The 19,385-nt window shown below is 42.7% G+C and overlaps 1 long non-coding RNA gene across 2 annotated transcripts; it reads right to left on the reverse strand.

Moving 5' to 3' along the window:
- Positions 1-2,110: 2,110 nt before the first annotated feature.
- LOC132477534 (uncharacterized) lies at positions 2,111-19,366 on the reverse strand. 2 transcript variants are annotated; one of them, XR_009530283.1, is made up of 4 exons: positions 19,260-19,366; positions 18,469-18,676; positions 4,938-5,176; positions 2,111-4,696 (listed from the first exon to the last, which is right to left on the reverse strand). It is a non-coding gene; the product is annotated as an uncharacterized LOC132477534 (long non-coding RNA). The 2 variants fall into 2 exon arrangements; XR_009530284.1 differs by having other exon boundaries at positions 4,938-5,031; positions 19,260-19,365.
- Between the last annotated feature and the right edge of the window lie 19 nt (positions 19,367-19,385).

Raw genomic sequence — 19,385 nt, forward strand, 5'->3', positions numbered from 1 at the left:
ACCAGAGAACAGAGGTGCCCCTGGTCAGTCCCGCTTCCAGCCAGTCAGGCCTGTCGTGTGCAGGTTCCTGAATGTGGCGCTTTGACCGCCGCTCGGGAGCCCGGCCGGGCCGGCAGGTTCGAGGACGGGGGCGCAAACCGTCCTCCAAAGGGGCTGCACCGCCCTGCGTTCCCGCCACAGCGACGAGGGCGCCTGCTGCCCCCCAGCCTCGCTGGCACTGGGTGTGGTCGGTGCTCTGGAGTTCGGCCCTTCTCGTAGGGCTGGAGTGGTGTCTCATTGTTTTACTTTGCATTTCCCTGATGACGTGATGTGGACCATCTCTTCACAGGCTTATTGCTATCTGTATGTCTTCTTCGCTGAGATGTCTGTTAAGGTCTTGGGCCCATTTTTAAACTTCGGTTGTTTGTTTTCTTACTTATGGACATCCTTCTTTTTTACTTGTGAATTTTACTGCACATATTTTATTGAAAAGGTCTCTAGAAAGCATTACCCACAAAAATATAGTGCAAATCACATATGCAATTAAATGTTTTCTAGTTAGCCACATTAGAAAAAATGAAAAAAAGTGAAATAGATTTTAATTATATATTTTTCTTAACTCCAAATACTATTTCAACAGGTAGTCAATATTAAAAATTTATTGAGATAGTTACTTTCTGTTCTTTTGCACTGAGTCTTCAAAGTCTGATGTGTATTTTAACTTACAGTATATCTATTATAATATTCAGACCAAAGGAAACCATAAACAAAAGACAACATATGGAATGGGAGCAAATATTTGCGAATGATGCAGCCAAAAAGGGATTAATTGCCAAAATATACAAAGAGCTCATACATCTCAATAACCCAAAAATCAAACAATCCAATCAAAAAATGGACAAAAGATCTAAATAGACATTTCGTCAAAGAAGACATACAGATGGCCAACAGGCACGTGAAAAAATGCTCAACACTGCTAATTATTAGAGAAATGCAAATCAGAACCACAATGAGGTATCACCTCACACCAGGCAGAATGGCCATCATCAAAAAATCTACAAATAACAGATGCTGGAGAGGGTGTGGTGAAAAGGGGACCCTCCTACACTGTTGGTGCAGATGTAAGCTGGTGCAGCCACTATGGAGAACAGTGTGGAGGTTCCTTAAAAAACTAAAAATAGAGCTGCCATATGACCCAGCAATCCCACTCCTGGGCATGTATCTGGAGAAAACTGTAATTCGAAAAGATAGGGCTTCCCTGGTGGCGCAGAGGTTAAGAATCCGCCTGCCAATGCAGGGGACATGGGTTTGAGCCCTGGTCCCGGAAGATCCCACATGCCACGGAGCAACTAAGCCCGTACGCCACAACTACTGAGCCTGTGCGCTAGAGCCCACGAGCCACAACTACTGAAGCCCATGCACCACAACTACTGAAGCCCGCTCGCCTGGAGCCCGTGCTCTGCAACAAGAGAGGCCACTGCAGTGAGAGGCCTGTGCACTGCAACGAGGAGTGGCCCCTGCTCGCTGCAACTAGAGAAAGCCCGTGGGCAGCAGCGAAGACCCAACATAGGCAAAAATAAATTAAAAAAAAAAGATACATGTAGCCCAATGTTCATAGCAGCACTATGTCCAATAGCCAAGACGTGGAAGCAACCTAAATGTCCATTGACAGATGAATGGATAAAGAAAATGTGGTACATATATATAATGGAATACTACTCAGCCATAAAAAAGAATGAAATAATGCCATTTGCAGCAACAGATGAACCTAAAGATTATCATACTATGAAGTCAGAGAAAGACAAGTATCATAGGATATCGCTTATATGCGGAATCTAAAAAAATGATACAAATGAACTTATTTATGAAACAGAAATAGACTCATAGACATAGAAACAAACTTATGGTTACCAAAGGGGAAAGGGGGGGAGGGATAAATTATGAGTTTGGGATTAACAGATACAAACTACTATATATAAAACAGATAACCAACAAGGACCTACTATATAATACAGGGAACGATATTCAATATCTTGTAATAACCTATAATGGAAAAGAATCTAAAAAAGAACATATATATATATATAGGTATAACTGAATCACTTTGCTGTATACCTGAAACTAATGCAACTTTGTAAATCAACTCTATTTCAATAAATATAAAAAAAAACTAACAATATTCAGACTAGCCACTTTTTTTTTCTTTTGGCTACACTGCACGGCATGTGGGATCTTAGTTCCCTGACCAGGTATCAAACCCAGGCTCCCTGCAGTGGAAGCGCAGAGTCCTCACCACTGGAGTGCCAGGGAATTCCCCAGACTATCCACATTTTAAATGTTCAAGTCACATGTGGCTAGTGGCTACCGTATAAGGGCATCACACGTGTAGGAGCAATGGTTACCCAGGACCCCCCATGGCTGAGAGGGAAAAGTGTTGAGCTGTGGATAACAATAATATTGTAGAGCAGATTTTGGTTTGCAGAGACTTTCCCAAACATTATCTCATGCAGTCCTTGGAGCAACCCCATGAGATAATTATTTTCACCACCGTTTTGCAGTGAGAAAATCCAGGCTCCGAGGGGTGAAAGTGGTTGAGTAGGTAATGCAGCCGGCTCGTCTCCCCCACCACCAAGGCATCTCATCTCCACACAACCTTCTGTTAAGCAGAGACCCTACAATCTAGGTGTCACTGAGGAACACAAAGCCCCTTTCATAAAGAATGCGAGGGCTATACCTCCTCAACCATTCTGGAAAACAACACCCCAAAAAGGAATGCTCACATTAATGTGGCCAAAGGCCAGGGTCACTCAGACTTTAATGCTCATAAGAATTTCTAGATGGGCTTATTTAAAATGAAGATTCCTGGAGCCCAAACCCAGACATTCTTATTCAGCAAGGCTGAGGTGGGAACTCAAGAATCTGCATTTTAATCAAGAGCCCCAGGGTCCTGATACAGGTGGTCCTAAGGCCCATGAGTTTCCATAGATGACCTGGGAGAGTGTGCAGGACCTTGAAATAAGAGTCCTACTGGAGAATTCCCCGGCAGTCTAGTGGTTAGGACTCCGTGCTTTCACCGCTGAGGTGCTGAGGGCGCAGGTTCAATCCCTGGTCGGGGAACCAACATCCTGCAAGCCGCGTGGCAAGGCCAAAAAAAAAAAAAAAAAAGAAAAAGAAAAAAAATCTTACTGAAGAACTGAAACTCATATCAGAAGGTTGTTTGGCCTCAGGCAATTTCGGAATCCCGAGAGGCAGCAGGTTCACAGAAGAAGTCTGCACTCTGCTATAGAAGAGGATTTAATGCTAGGTCAAGATGGTTGTCATGTATTGCATATAAAAGGATGGGCTTCCCTGGTGGCGCAGTGGTTGAGAGTCCGCCTGCCGATGCAGGGGATACAGATTCGTGCCCCGGGCTGGGAAGATCCCACATGCCGCGGAGCGGCTGGGCCCGTGAGCCATGGCCGCTGAGCCTGAGCGTCCGGAGCCTGTGCTCCGCAACGGGAGAGGCCACAACAGTGAGAGGCCTGCGTACTGCAAAGATAAAAAAAAAAAAAAGGAGGTTGTGCATTTTTCTGTAGTATATATTGATGAAATGTTTAGAAAAAGATTATCAAATAAATGTTACCATGTCATTCCACATTGGCACGTATTTATTTATATATATGTGTATCCACACAAAATGAATGAAAAACACCAAAATATTCATAGTTGTTATCACTCTACCTGACAGGGTTATGGATAATTAAAAAAATTTCTTCTTTCACTTTGATATTTTCTTCTGAATTTTGTGCAATACATGTTAGTTTAATAAAAAATAAAACATTTCAGGAAATAAGTAATCATAAAGAGAGGTCTTGAAAGATCAGTCCAACTAGTAGTTACTTCTTTGTATAGATGAGGTCTTAGGAAAAGTTTACATTTGGTAGGATTTTAAAAGATCCATGTTTTCTCACTTGGGTGATAAATGAATACGATTCATGTTCAATATACTTGCACAATGAGTGTAAAATTGAAAAAGTTGGATGTGTCGGGTCCTCCAAGGCTGGAAGCTGCTTAAAGGAGTTTCTGTCCATTGGTGCCGAGCTGCTCCGGGCACTTTGCATCTCGTGCCAGGTACGCAGAGATGGAGGAGCTGAGGCTCCAGGCTGCGGGGACCTGAGGGAGGGACAGGGCACCTCAAGTTCTTCTGACATCAAAGCTCAGGGGAGCCTCGTGCATCACAGGGCCAGGCAGATCTGAAACCTAAGGGGCAAGACAATCCACAGCTGCTGATTTAGCACATGGGTAGCTCTACCCCCAAGCCAAGTGTTCTCTGTTTAAGATGAGAATGTTAACGTGCGGGCGTCACAGTTTCAAGGGAGACATCTGAATATGTGTGTGTATTTATATTTTTACATATAAAAAATATATATATGATGTATATTTTCTAGAAAGTGCAAGCAAATTTCTAAAGGCAGGCACAAAAGTGTTTCCAGGCAGCCTCTCCAGTCCTGACAAGCATGGCAGAGCCTTCCGTGGGGCACACGCTCCTCGCTGAGGGCCTGTGGGTGCCCCGCGGGCTGAGTCCTGCATTAGGTCCGGGTTTGGACCTGCCTTGTGTGCTCCTGGGCAGCTCCTGAGCTGCGATGACAAGGATGCCAAGGGAAGGCGTCTTGAGCCGCCCTCGCTGGGACCCTGCCTGAATCCTTGGGCTCCCAGCCAGGCCTCAGGGTCTCCACACCTGAAAGAAAAAGGAAGAGTCGTATAACTTCGCAAGGTTTTTGTGCGCCTTCCATGCACTAATTCATGAGAAGTGCTGAGCCCTCACAGATGAGTGAAATGGAGAAAACTTTGCCAGAAATCCCAGCCCTGTGGTTGCCTAACCGCCAGCTGCTAAGAGCAGGGAGGGCCAAGCACCTGGCGCCCACACCTCCGGGCTTGTCCCCACCGTGTCCCAGCCCACGTCTCTCCTCGAAGCTCACCTACAGGTCTTCGCATTTACTCCAGTTCCAGCTTTTCTCCCTCTTCTTGGTGTCACCCCCTCCTCCTGGGCAGGTTTCATGGGAAGGTCAGGATCTAAGATGATGGAAAGGGCTTTGATGGTCCCACGTGGCCTTCACTCCACCCAGCAGACGGAGCTGGGGGGAGACAGCAGGAGCCCCCTCTTCTTCCACAGCCAGGGGAGCAGGCCAAGTGCATAGACCTTGGGGACCACAGAAACCTAAGGACTCAGGACAAAACAGGCGTAAACAGAATGGGGAAGAGTTGTGTGAAAATGGCTAAGCCACGTCAATCACTGCAAAACTGCCAGAAAAATTCTCATTTGATGAAAAAGCAGAGTAACTATTCCTTCTGTTCCGTACAGTGGGAAGGTGCATTTCACTCAACGGGACACAGAAATAAACTTTAAAGAAGGAAAAAGACCCTGCACAGCACGAGCGAGCTGCTTCTGAAGGAGGCCCCTCCCGCTGCGGCACATACAGGACCCAGAGAACTTGCGCTTCTGTAAAGTTCCATTCAGGTTGCTCGTCGTGACTGAACTCCCACAGCACCCCAGCCTGTACCACCTCCCACCCCCTTTCCAGCACTGAGCTCCAGGCCCAGCTTCACCAGTCACACTCCCACTGGTACCAGTCAGTGTGCTTTAGGAAGGAGGTCTGAGGGCCCTCTGCAGAGAGCATTTGTCTGGCTTGGGGATCAGAGCAACGCCAGCCTCATAATAAGAGTTGGGAAGTGTTCTACCTTCTGGAAGCATCTGTGTAGAGTTGGTCTTATTTCTTCCTTAAATGGATGGAAGAATACAGCAGTGGAATCATGTAGGCCTAGAGTTTTCTATATGTAATAAGACATTCCTTCTCTTTTAAGAGGCTTTTATATCCTTCTAAGTGAGTATTCATCCGCTTACTTAAACGGTGATTGAACTAGAACTGCTACATGCTTTGGGCCACACTGAAGGTCTCCAACCCAACAGTGTTAGAACCCAACTGAAGTGACAGGGGCTCAACTTCTGAGGCACCTTAAAAAGCTCATTGGTCTCTAGATTGTTTGTGAACTGTTTTTGTTATGTAGTCTTACAAAAGACACGAGGATTGGCTGAAAACAGCTACAATTCAGCACTCTATAACAGTTTAAAACCCAGATACCTGGCCAAGAAGCATATGAAAAGATGCTCAACATCACTAATCACTAGGTAAATGAAAATCTAAGCCATAATAAGGTATCACTTTAATAGTGGGTGACCACTATTAAAACAAAACAAAACAAAACGAAATGAACATGGGCTGTGGATCATTTGGGCATGCTCCCTCTACCTTTCTCTAGCTCACTGGTATCTCCCAGAGGAGAGCTCATATGCTTGTCTGGAGCCCCAGTTTTTGCAACTGCTGCCCAGGGGACACCTCCAGATAGCCTGGCTCTGGTGGCCAGCGGGGCTTACACTTGCAGTCCCACAGGGCTGTATACATTGCATTCTTTTAAAAGCTGCTGCCTGAGGGTCTGGCTTCCAATCAGCCTGAATCCAGGTGCTGAGACCCTCCCCTTTGGGACACTGACAGGTCTTGGCACACACCTTTTACTGGAAGCAAGTAAAAATATCATAGGCTGTTGGAGCTGCATGTAAATCAATGAACTGAGAACACACCCTCAGGCCCTATACAAAAATAAACTCAACATAGCTTAAAGACTTAAATATAAGACATGACGCCGTAAAACTCCTAGAAGAAAACATAGGCAAAACATTCTCTTACATAAGTTGTACCAATGTTTTCTTAGTTCAGTCTGCCAACCCAATAGAAATAAAAGCAAAAATAAACAAATGGGACCTAATCAAACTTACAAGCTTTTGTACAGCAAAGGAAATCATAAACAAAATGAAAAGACAACCTACAAACTGGAAGAAAATATTTGCAAATGATGCAACTGACAAAGTATTAATTTCCAAGATACACAAACAGCTCATACAATTCAACAACAACACAACAACAACAATAAACAAGCCAATCAAAAAATGGGCAGAAGGGCTTCTCTGGTGGCGCACTGGTTGAGAATCCTCCTGCCAATGCAGGGGACACGGGTTCGAGCCCTGGTCTGGGAAGATCCCACATGCTGTGGAGCAACCAAGCCCATGTGCCACAACTACTGAGCCTGGGCGATAGAGCCCGTGAGCCACAACTACTGAACCCACGTGCTGCAACTACTGAAGCCTGCGCGCCTAGAGCCCGTGCTCCACAACAAGAGAAGCCACCGCAATGAGAAGCCCGTGCACCGCAAAGAAGAGTAGCGCCGCTCGCCACTAGAGAAAGCTTGTGTGCAGCAACAAAGACCCAACGCGGCCATAAACAAACAAACAAACAAACAAACAAATAAATAGAAAACCCTCCTTTATTAAAAAGAAAAATCACAAAAATTTCATCTACTTAGTTCTTGCCTGTGCATTTTCTAAGCAGGCCTTAAAAAACAAAAAACAAAAAACAAAAAACAATGGGCAGAAGACCTAAACAGACATTTCTCCAAAGAAGACATACAAATGGCCAACAGGCACATGAAAAGGTACTCAACATTGCTAATTATTAGAGAAATGTAAATCAAAACTACAATGAGTTGCCACCTCACACTGGTCAGAATGGCCATCATTAAAAAATCTACAGGGGTTTTCCCTGGTGGCACAGTGGTTAAGAATCCGCCTGCCAATGCAGGGGACACAGGTTCAAGCCCTGGTCTGGGAAGATCCCACATGCTGCAGAGCAACTAAGCCTGTGCGCCACAACTATTGAGCCTGTGAGCCACAACTACTAAGCCCATGTGCCACAACTACTGAAGCCTGTGCGCCTAGAGTCCATGCTCTGCAACAAGAGAAGCCACCATGAGAAGCCCGTGCACTGCAACAAAGAGCAGTCCCCTCTTGCTGCAACTATAGAAAGCCCGCGCATAACAATGAAGACCCAATGCAGCCAAAAATAAAAATAAATAAATAAGTTTTAAAAAAATCTACAAATAACAAATGCTGGAGAGGCTGTGGAGAAAAGGTAACACTCCTGCATTGTTGGTGGGAATGTATATTGGTGTAGGCACTGTGGAAAACAGTATGGAGAACAGTATGGAGGTACCTCAAAAAGCTAAAAATAGAGTTGCCATATGATTCAGCAATCCCACTTCTGGACAAATATCTGGACAAAAGTATAATTCAAAAAGACACATGCACCCCAAGGTTCATAGCAGCACTATTTACAATAGGCAAGACACGGAAACAACCTAAATGTCCACTGACAGATGAATGGATAAAGAAGACGTGGTACATACACACAATGGAATACTACTCAGCCATAAAAAAGAATGAAATAATGCTATTTGCAGCAACATGGATAGACCTAGAGATTATCATACTAGGTGAAGTAGGTCAGAAAGAGAAAGACAAATACCATATGATATCACTTATATGTGGTATGACACATATAATGACACAAATGAACTTATCTACAAAACAGAAACAGACACACAGACATAGAGAACAGACTTGTGGTTGCCAAGGGGGAGGGGTGTGGGGGGAGGGATTGTTTGGGAGTTTGGGATAGCAGATGCAAACTATTATATATAAAATGGATAAACAACAAGGTCCTACTGTAGAGCACAGGGAACTATATTCAATATCCTGTGATAAACCATAATAGAAAAAGAATATGAAAAACAATGTATACATATGTATAACTGAATCACTTTGCTGTACAGCAGAAATTAATTTACACAACACTGTAAGTCAACTATACTTGAATAAAAAAAATAATAAGCTGTTTGGACAAGCACAAGATTTGAGAGACAACCAAGAGCTGGGGCAGGGTTGAATGACAAATTTCACCTCCAGCACGAGGCCGCTCCTTCAAGACTGGGAGAGGTAGTTGTTTTATCTACTGTATAGAAACCAACACAAAAAGTCAAGCAAAATGGAGAAACAGAGGAATATGTTCCAAATGAAAAAATAAGATAAAATCTCAGAAGAAAACTTAATGAAACGCAGATAAGTAATTTACCTGATAAAAAGTTAAAACTAATGGTCATAAAGATGCTTACTGAAATGAAGAGAAGAATAGATGAACACAGTGAGAATTTCAACAGAGAGATAGAAAATATAAGAAAGTACCAAACAGAAGTAACAGAGATGAATAATAACTGAAAAATACACTTAAGGGTTCCACAGCAGACAAGATGAAGCAGTAGAAAGAATCAGTGAACATGAAGACAAGGCAGTGAAACTCACTCAATCAGAGCAGCAAATAGAAGGAGAAAAATAACTTGTTACATACAAGGGAACCCCCATAAGACTATCAGCAGGTTTTTCAGCAGAAAAAAACTTTTCAGGCTAGGAGGGAGTGTCATGATATATTCAAAGAGCTGAAAGGGCAAAAAACTTGCAACCAAGAATACTCCACCTGACAAAGTTATCATTCAGAATTGAAGGATAAAGAGTTTTCCAGACAGCAAAAGCTCAAGGAGTTCATCACCATTAAACCAGCCTTAAAAGAAATGTTAAAGGGGCTTCTTTAAGCTGGAAAGAAAGCTGTAAGACATTGAGGAAATTGAGAAAACAATCTCATTTACAATTGCATCAAAAAGAATAAAATACCTAGGAATAAATTCAACCAAGGAGGTCAAAGACCTACATACTGAAAACTGTAAGACATTCAGAAAAGAAATTGAAGAAGACACAGCTAAATGGAAAAATATTCTATGCTCATGCATTAGAAGAATTAATACTGTTAAAATAGCCATACTACCCAAGGCAATCCACAGATTAAAAGCAATCCCTATAAAAATTCCAATGGCATTTTTCACAGAAATAGAACAAACAATCCTAAAATTTGTATGGAACCACAAAAGAGCCTGAAGAGACAAGCAATCTTAAGAAGAATAAAGCTGGAGGCATCATGCTCCCTGATTTGCCTATCTGGGACAAATCCCACTTGGTCATAATGTATAACTTTTTATACATTGTTGGATTTGATTTGCTATTATTTGTTAAGGATTTTTGCATCTATGCTTATGAGAAATATTAGTCTGTTGTTTTTCTTTCTTGTAAAATCTTTGTCTGGTTTGGGTATTAGGGTAATGCTGGCCTTACAGAATGAGTTAAGAAGTGTTCTCTCTTCTATTTTCTGGAAGAGATTGTAGAGAATCTGTATACTTTCTTCCTTAAGTGTTTAGTAGAATTCACCAGTGAACCCATGTGGGCCTGGTGCTTTCTGTTTTAGAAGGTTATTAATTATTGATTCAATTCATTATAATAGAAAAAGGTTTATTCAGATCATCTATTTCTTCTTGTGAGTTTTCATAGAGATTTACTTTTTAAACATTACTTTTAATTTCTAAAAGTAAATATATACTCATAAAAAATGTGGAAAGCGGGCCTCCCTGGTGGCGCAGTGGTTGAGAGTCTGCCTGCCGATGCAGGGGATACGGGTTCGTGCCCCGATCTGGGAGGATCCCATATGCCGTGGAGCGGCTGGGCCCGTGAGCCATGGCCGCTGGGCCTGCGCGTCCGGAGCCTGTGCTCCGCAACGGGAGAGGCCACGACAGTGAGAGGCCCGCATACCGCAAAAAGAAAAAAAAAAAAAAAAAATGTGGAAAGCAAAAAAAGATGGAAATCACAATTATCCATTACTTTCCAACTCAGAAGAATTTGTTAATATTTTTGAATATGTCCTCCCAGAATGTCTGTGTGTATGTGTGCATATACTTTAAAAACATAATTGAATTACTTTATTTATAATATTTTATGCTTCCTTTAAATGTAACATTCTATTACCAGCATAGTTTTAGTCATTAAGAACTCTTTTTAAAAAATAAATAAATTAATTAATTTATTTATTATTGGCTGTGTTGGGTCTTGGTTGCTGTGTGCAGGCTTTCTCTAGTTGCAGTGAGCGGGGGCTACTCTTCGTTTCAGTGTGTGGGCTTCTCTTGTTGCGGAGCACGGGCTCTAGGTGTGCAGGCTTCAGTAGTTGTGGCACACGGGCTTCAGCAGTTGTGGCGCACGGGCTTAGTTGCTCCGTGGCATGTGGGATCTTCCCAGACCAGGGTTCGAAACCATGTCCCCTGCATTGGCAGGCGGATTCTTAAACACTGTGCCACCAGGGAAGCCCCATTAAGAACTCTTAATAAACATTTTCCAAATAGAAATGTTAACTTATATAACACCTCTGTGTTTCAGTTTTCTCATCTGTAAAAGAGTTTCAATAATATACATATCTCATAGGACAGTTGTGAAAAATAAATGAGATAATGCATGCAAACATGTGTAAAGTGCCTAGCACGTAGATTGTTAAAAATGGCCATAAATTCCTCCATCCTATGTGCATGCCCTTTTGTAGTGTGTCTTAGCTATAACTGACCAGGAAGTAAAGTCTATTTCTCCACTTCCTTGATTCTTGGCATGGCTTTGTGACTTGCTTTGGCCAACAGAATGTGGCAAAAATGAAGTTGTGTAGCTAATGAGCCAAGTGCTTACTATGCCTGCAGCTTCCGGTCTGACTCTACTGGAACCCTGAGACCACAATGTGAAAGACACATGGCCCAGACAACAGCCATAGCCATCAGCTAGATAGGGAGGTGAAGTACCTTAGACCACCTAACCCCCTTCCTCCAAGCTGAGCTCTCAGAAAACCACAATTACATGAGGGAAACCAGGCGAGACCGGAACTGCCTAGCTGAGACAAGCCCAAATAAAATGGTTGTTACTTTAGCTTCTAGATTTTCAGGTGGTTGTTACACAGCAATAAAAAGATAACTGATACAGTGATGATTAAATATTATTATTATTACTGCCATATAAATCTAAAAGGTGAGACTATGATACTGGGATACTTATCTAAGCACTTTAAAATGTCTTTAAGCATTCAACACATTTTACTGTCTCGTATATATAAAGCAGAGTCTTAATATTCAGGCCATGGTGGACATCAATACCACAAATACATCTATTCACATACATTTCCTAATCCCAAAGAACTAACAAATAAATTACTGGAGATCTTTCTTCATGTGTAACCTTTTTTTTTTTTTTAATATTTTTTTGGGACTTCCCTGGTGGCCCAGTGGTTAAGACTCCACGCTCCCAATGCAGGAGGCCCAGGTTTGATCCCTGGTCAGGGAACTAGATCCCGCATGCCACAATTAAAAGATCCTGCATGCCTCAACTAAGACCCAGCATAGCCAAATAAATAAAATAATAAATATTTTTAAAAAACACCATTTCCCACATGAAAATTAAAAATAAAAATATTTTTTAAATTTTATTTTATTTTTCTTGGCTGTGCCACTTCCCAGGCGTGAAGATCCCAACCAGGGATTGATCACACGCCCTGTGCAGTGGAAGCGTGAAGTCTTAACCACCGGACCATCTTAATACCAAGATTAGTACATCTTTATTTGAATGTGCAGGGTAGTGAATTGGCAGAAATGCATAATTAAGTAATTATGGCAGCAATGCTATTTTTTTCATGAGGTTTTCATGAAATCAGCTACCCTTGGGCAATAGAGGGAGTTGATGGGAAATTAGCCTCTTATTTTGTCCCTCTTGCCTCATTGCAAAACGAAACAGAATCTACAAGATGATGATGGTGATTACAATGGCTCACATTTGTTGAGTGCTTAGTATATACAGCAGACACTATGCCAACTATTTTAGATGCATTTATTCCTCATAACAGGTTATTTGGTATTCTGTTATCCTAATATGGATCAGGAATCTGAGTTGGAGCAGTTAAGTGATTCAAGATTAATCAGCTAGCAACTGACTGAGCTGAAGTTTAAACTTAAAATCTATCTAACTTCAAAGCCTAAGCTTTTTAACCATTAATTAAGCTTTTTAGTTGCCTTCCACAACTTGCTTATGGTAAATACACTGTTGACACTCTGCAGACTCTTGAGGAATAGCATATCTGTTTAAAAATCACTTTCAGGGGGCTTCCCTGGTGGCACAGTTGTTAATAATCCGCCTGCCAATGCCAGGAACAAGGGTTCGAGCCCTGGTCCTGGAAGATCCCACATGCCGCGGAGCAACTAAGCCCGTGCGCCACAACCACTGAGCCTGTGCTCTAGAGTCTGCGAACCACAACTACTGAGCCCGCCTGCCACAACTACTGAAGCCCATGCGCCTACAGCCTGTGCTCCTCAACAACAGAAGCCACCGCAGTGAGAGGCCCACGTACCGCAATGAAGAGTAGCCCCTGCTCGCCGCAACTAGAGAAAACCCGCGTGCAGCAATGAAGACCCAACACAGCCAGAAATAAAATAGATTTATATAAAAAATAATTTTCAATCTTATCATTTAAATGCTTAAGACAGGGGGTCACTTAAAAAAGTGAGAGATATTTCAACTCTCTGAAAAGCAGATGTGACCCGTCATTCTGTTCCATTGGCTTAAAATGTACTGCAAATGAGATGGTTCTGAGAACCAGGGAAGGGCTTAAAAAATGGACTCCCAAATCCCGTACCTCAGAGTGTGTTGTAGCGGGAGTAGCCTTTAAAAAACGCTACCAACTGCCCCGAGCTGTAATGCAAAGAATGACTAGAGATGACACAGCAAGACCACTTAGGAACATCAGGACTGGTTCACGGCAGCACTGCTTGTAGTGCTAATGCCAAGCAGGCACATATTCTCGTTTGTAAAAAATACACTTTTTAGGGTAAAATAAAACAACTTATCTTCTAAGTAATAATTATACTGCCTCTAGGCTTAATTCTTCTAGGAATGGTTATGGAAATGCATATATTTTTTTCTACTCTTGGTAACAAGCAGATGCTTTACTGAGAGTGTTTACATACACCTTTTTCTGAAATAGAAACCCATCAATAAATATTGTGCTTATAAATGCCATACACCTGGTCTCCCACAGATGCACATGAAGGAAAAATTTGAAAAGCTTAATAACGCCCCCAGAGAGGTTCAAATTTACAATCCACAACTTTTATCAAGAGTCAGAAAATTCTATAAGAAATATATTCTATTAAATCTTTTCCAGAAACATGTTTTGTACATATTCATGAATGCCTATTTTCCTGCCACCAGAAGCTGTCCTTAACCTCAGCATCAGAAATAGCCATGGAGCTATAGTCACTGCCTAAGGAGTATTCTGTAAAACTTTACATTACATATTTCTGATTTTAATTAGGATAATTTACCTTTCTCTCAATTTGAAATGCCGGAATATGTAAAAGAAGAGGGAGAAAAGGAAAACTGAAGACAGCTTGATGACCTATTTTCACATACCTCAAATGTTCACTCTTTAAAAAAGTTTTGTGGTAAAATATACATAACATAAAATGTATGATTTTAACTATTTTTAGGTGTACAATTCAGTAACAGTAAGTATATTCATAATGTTGTGCAACCCTCACCACTGTCCTTTTCCAGAAATTTTCATTGTCCCAAACAGAAACTCTGTACCCACTAAATAATAACTCCTCAGTCCCATCTCCTGCCAGGCCCAGGTAACCTCTATTCTACTTTTTGTACCTATGAAGTTGTCAATTATAGGTGCCTCATATAAGTGGAATCATACAATATTTGCTCCTTTGTGTCTGGATTATTTCACTTGGCATAATGTTTTCAAGGTTCATCACTATGGTGGCAAGTACCAGTACTTACTTCCTTTAAAAAAAAAAAAAAATTATTTATTTATTTTTTGCTGTGTTGGGTCTTCGTTGCTGCACGCAGGCTTTCTCTAGTTGCAGAGAAAAAGGGCTACTCTTCATTTTGGTGCATGGGCTTCTCACTTGCAGTGGCTTCTCTTGTTGCAAAGCACAGGCTCTAGGCATGAGAGCTTCAGTAGTTGTGGCGTGTGGGCTCAGTAGTTGTGACACATGGGCTTAGTTACTCTGAGGCATGTGGGATCTTCCTGGACCAGGGATCGAACCCGTGTCCCCTGCATTGGCAGGCGGATTGTTAACCACTGTGCCACCAGGGAAGTCCACTTCATTCCTTTTTGAGGCTGCATAATATTCCATAGTATTTATATCCATTCATCTGTTGACACTTAGTTATTTCCACTTTTTGACTATTGTGAACAATGCTGCTATGAACATTGGTGTTCAAATAGCTGTTTCACTCCCTGCTTTCAATTCTTTTCGGTATATACCTAGAAGTGTAATACTCATTTGAGTAAATTCTAAAGAAAAAGAGAACAGATGCATACACTTAAATATTAAAACGTGTGTTCAGAGCTGGACCTAGAAGGCCAAGTTGGGTGGCTTGAGGGATGCCTGAAAAGCTACCTTAACTGTTCTATAATAAAACTATAGTTCCACTGACTCAAGGTATTGGGAAATTCTGTTTTGATGAGAGCTTATTATTTGGAAAGGTTCAAAATGAGAGCTTATATCTAAGAAACTAAACCTCCCCAATATCACCAATAAAAGGTTGTGAGGTTCTTCATTTTCACAGTTTCAATGTTTTCCCTTTAACTGATTGACTAGAGTGCCCTCATGTGTCTGTATTTTTATACTACGGTGGTTTTGAAAGATTTAATATTGGAATCAGAACTGGGGAGAAAATTTAAGTATCATCCTTTAAAAAGTTGAATGCGGGCTTCCCTGGTGGCGCAGTGGTTGAGAGTCCGCCTGCTGATGCAGGGGACATGGGTTCGTGCCCCGGTCCGGGAAGATCCCACATGCCACGGAGTGGCTGGGCCCGTGAGCCACGGCCGCTGAGCCTGCGCGTCCGGAGCCTGTGCACCGCAACGGGAGAAGCCACAACGGTGAGAGGCCCGCGTACCGAAAAAAAAAAAAAAAAAAAAAAAGTTGAATGCATGCAAGGTCCCATCCCTAACCACCTTAAAAAAAATTTTTTTTACAGTGATGTAAATCACATGCATAAAAGACAATCTAAAATGTATAGCTACAATGTAAAGAATGAAAAACTACACTGCTTTTAGTGAGAAAGAGTACATTACTAGTGCCTTAGAAACTCCCTGGATGCCCTTCATAAGTTGCATGAAGCTTACTCTCAGAGGTAACACTGTCCTGAATCTAGTGTTTTCATCCCCTTGCTTCTCATTATTTTATTTTATTTTTTTTTGCGATATGCGGGCCTCTCACTGTTGTGGCCTCTCCCGTTGCGGAGCACAGGCTCCGGACGCGCAGGCTCAGCGGCCATGGCTGACGAGCCCAGCCGCTTCGCAGCATGTGGGATCCTCCCGGACCGGGGCACAAACCCGTGTCCCCTGCATTGGCAGGCGGACTCTCAACCACTGCGCCACCAGGGAAGCCTCGTTATAGTTTTAACACTTGTGTTTGCTTCCCTATATAGTATTTTTTTGGGGTGCAGTTGTTCCTATTTTTGAACTTTTCATAAATTGAATCTTATTGTGTTTTCTGTGACTTGCTTTTTTTATTCTACCTTTTCAAAAAGCATGTTGATTCATTTGTTCACTTTCAAGTCTTTATGGTACTCCACTTTATAAATAGTCTTGATAGACATTCAGATTGTTTCTAGTTATTATGAATAAAGATGTCAGAACATTATTCAACATGTTGCCTGGTGCTCAAGTGTAACAGTTCCCCTAGGGTATACTAATAGGAGTGCAATAGATGAGTCTTAAGGGGTGCACATATCTAGTCTTTCTAGGTAATGCCGGTTTTTCCAAAGTGGATGAGAGTAGTCCATAATAATTCCCTTTCCTCCAAATCCTTGCCAGCACTTGGTCATCAGACTCTTACATTCTCGCCAATCTAGTAGAGTGAAATGTTATCTCATTGTGGTTTAAATGTGCATTATGATTATTCATGAGGTTGGGCATCTTTTCCACATTTCCATGTAATCTGTGTTTTCTCTCCTATGAAATGCCTATCATGTCTTTTCCCACTTTTCTATTGGATTGTCTTTTCCTGCCTGATTCATAGGCATTCGTTTTTTCTTTAAGGCGCTATTTTTTAAAATAGCAAGAAATAACATTCATGGAGAAGAGTATGCACAACACGAAAGCACTGTTTAAAGAATAATTTTAAATCAAGCAACTGAGTAACCACCACGTAGGTCAAAAAACAGAATGTTCTCAACACTCCAGAAGCACCTCCTCTGACCCTCCACGATCACAGTCCCCTTCTCTGCTCGGAGGTAACTACCATTCTGACTTTTGTAGTAATTACTTCATTGCTTTTCTCTTTATAATTACATCACCTGGAAATGTATCCTGAACAACATAGTTTAGTACTGCCTACTTCTGGATGTTAAAATGGATTCCCACAGTAAATATTCCTTTGCCTTTGGCTTCTTACACCCAGAACTATGTTTGCGAATTTCATGCTGTTTCATGTAGCTACTGGTTGGCCAAAAAGTTCCTTCGTATTTAAGCAAAAATAAAAGACACATTTTTCATTTTCACCAAGAACTTTATTGAACAACCTATTCACCCTTTCGTTCCACTACCTTCTGCCATTTTTCAGGCAACTTCATAATTCCATCTTCCCAAAACTTTTTATCTTTTTGAGCAAAGAACTTTTCCGGGTGCCTTTCGCAGTCTTCCAGGGAATTGAAATTTCTTCCATTAAGAGAATTTTGTAAAGACCAACATAAATGGAAATCCAAAGGTGCAATCAATGTCTGGTGAAAACAGCGGATGAATCAGAACTTCCCAGCCAAGCTGTAACCGTTTTTGCCTGGTCATCTAAGATACATGCAGCCTTGCATTCTGCTGATGGAAGAGTCTGCATTTTCTGTTGACCAACTCCAGATGCTTTTCTTCGAGTGCTCCTTTCAGTTGGTCTAATCGGGAGCAGTACTTGTTGAAACTGTTTGGTTTCTCCGGAAGGAGCTCATAATAGAGGACTCCCTTCCAATCCCACCATATACACAACATCACCTTCTTTGGATGAACTCCAGTGATGTTGGTGTGGTTGGAGGTGGTTCATTTCGCTTAGCCCACAATCTCTTCCGTTCCACATTATTGTACATTATCTGCTTTTCATCACCCGTCACAGTTTGTTTTAAAAATGGAACGTTTTCGTTATCTTTAAGTAGAGAATCGCACGCGGAAATATGGTCAATAATGTGTCTTTCGCTTAACTTATGCGGGACCCAAACATCAAAGCGATTCGCATAACCCAGCTGGTGCAAAGGATTTTCAACGCTTGACCTGGATATTTTGAGTGTGCTGTCTATCTCCCGCGTGGTCTAATGCTGATTGTCCTTCATTAAGGTCTCGATTTGATTGCTATCAACTTCAACTGGTCTAACACGAGCGAGGAATTTTACAAACCATTTTTGACACGTTCGATCCGTCACAGCACCGTCTCCACACGCTGCACAGATCTTTTTGTGCGTTTCAGCTGCATTTTTACCTTTCTTGAAATAATAAAGCATAACATGCCGAAAATATTGCTTTGTTCCTTCCACCTTCAACATTAAGATGGCTACACAAAAATTCACCCATTTTTATGTCTTTTTTTTTTTAATGCACGCTGATATGATAGCTGTCACATACAATCTAACAAAACTTTCCAATGAAGTGAAAGACAGCAACTTACCGGAAAAAACGAACGAACTTCTTGGCCGTTCATCCTGGCTGCCGTATGCCACCCACTGCCGTTGGCTAGTTGTGCTGCTGCACGTCTACCACAATGCACCGAAGTATCGTCGCCTTGGGCACTTGGGGGGGTTTCCAGACTTCGTCTTTAGTAGCGACGCCGCCAGGGATATTCCTGTAGCGTCTCCGGTGTCCTTGACCCCGGTGTTCTATAGAGTAAATACCACAGAGCGGAATTGTTAGGTCGGAAGCACACGCACCCTCACCTCTGCTTCACGACCCTCCACCGCCCAGGGTGGGCGCACGGCCTACGCCGCCGCCAGCGTCAGAGGATCCCCGCGGTCCACCCACGGCGCAGGTCAGAGCGTCTCATCTCCGCCAAGCCAGCGGGTGCAGTGTGTCTAAAATCCAACCAGCCTAAGCCGGTCCCTGTGGTTTTAACGCGTCCCCGGGTTAGCACTGCGCCCGAACGCCTTCTGTGTTGACCGGCCACCTGGATTCCTCCGTTTTAAAGCACTTGCCCAACTCTTCGGCCCACTTCCCACCGGGATGTCTGTGCTTTTCTCCAGGAGTCCTTGGGCCTCCCGGATACTAGCCTTCCAGCCACCACACGCCTCTCGGGCGTCTCCTCCGGGCCTGCGGCTTGTTTCTCTGAGAAGTGTTTTTCTTTTTTTTTTTTTCACTTTAGTCAGATTTGCCAGCTTTCTCCCGTTAGCACTTGTAGTACCACGCATCCCACCCCTTGGCCGTGAAGGCGGCCCACAGTTATTCCGAGAGCGCGCTCACCCTTACCTTCCGTAGTCCGGCGTCCGCCTCGCTCAAGCAGCCCCTCCGCGCGCGCCCGCCCCTCAGCGTCTATCCCGCTACGCCGGCGCCCGCCCTTTCCCGGGACGCAACGCGCAGGCAGCCCGCCGGGCC

Source organism: Mesoplodon densirostris, chromosome 17 (assembly GCF_025265405.1).
Source record: "Mesoplodon densirostris isolate mMesDen1 chromosome 17, mMesDen1 primary haplotype, whole genome shotgun sequence".
NCBI classification, from domain to species: domain Eukaryota; kingdom Metazoa; phylum Chordata; class Mammalia; order Artiodactyla; family Ziphiidae; genus Mesoplodon; species Mesoplodon densirostris.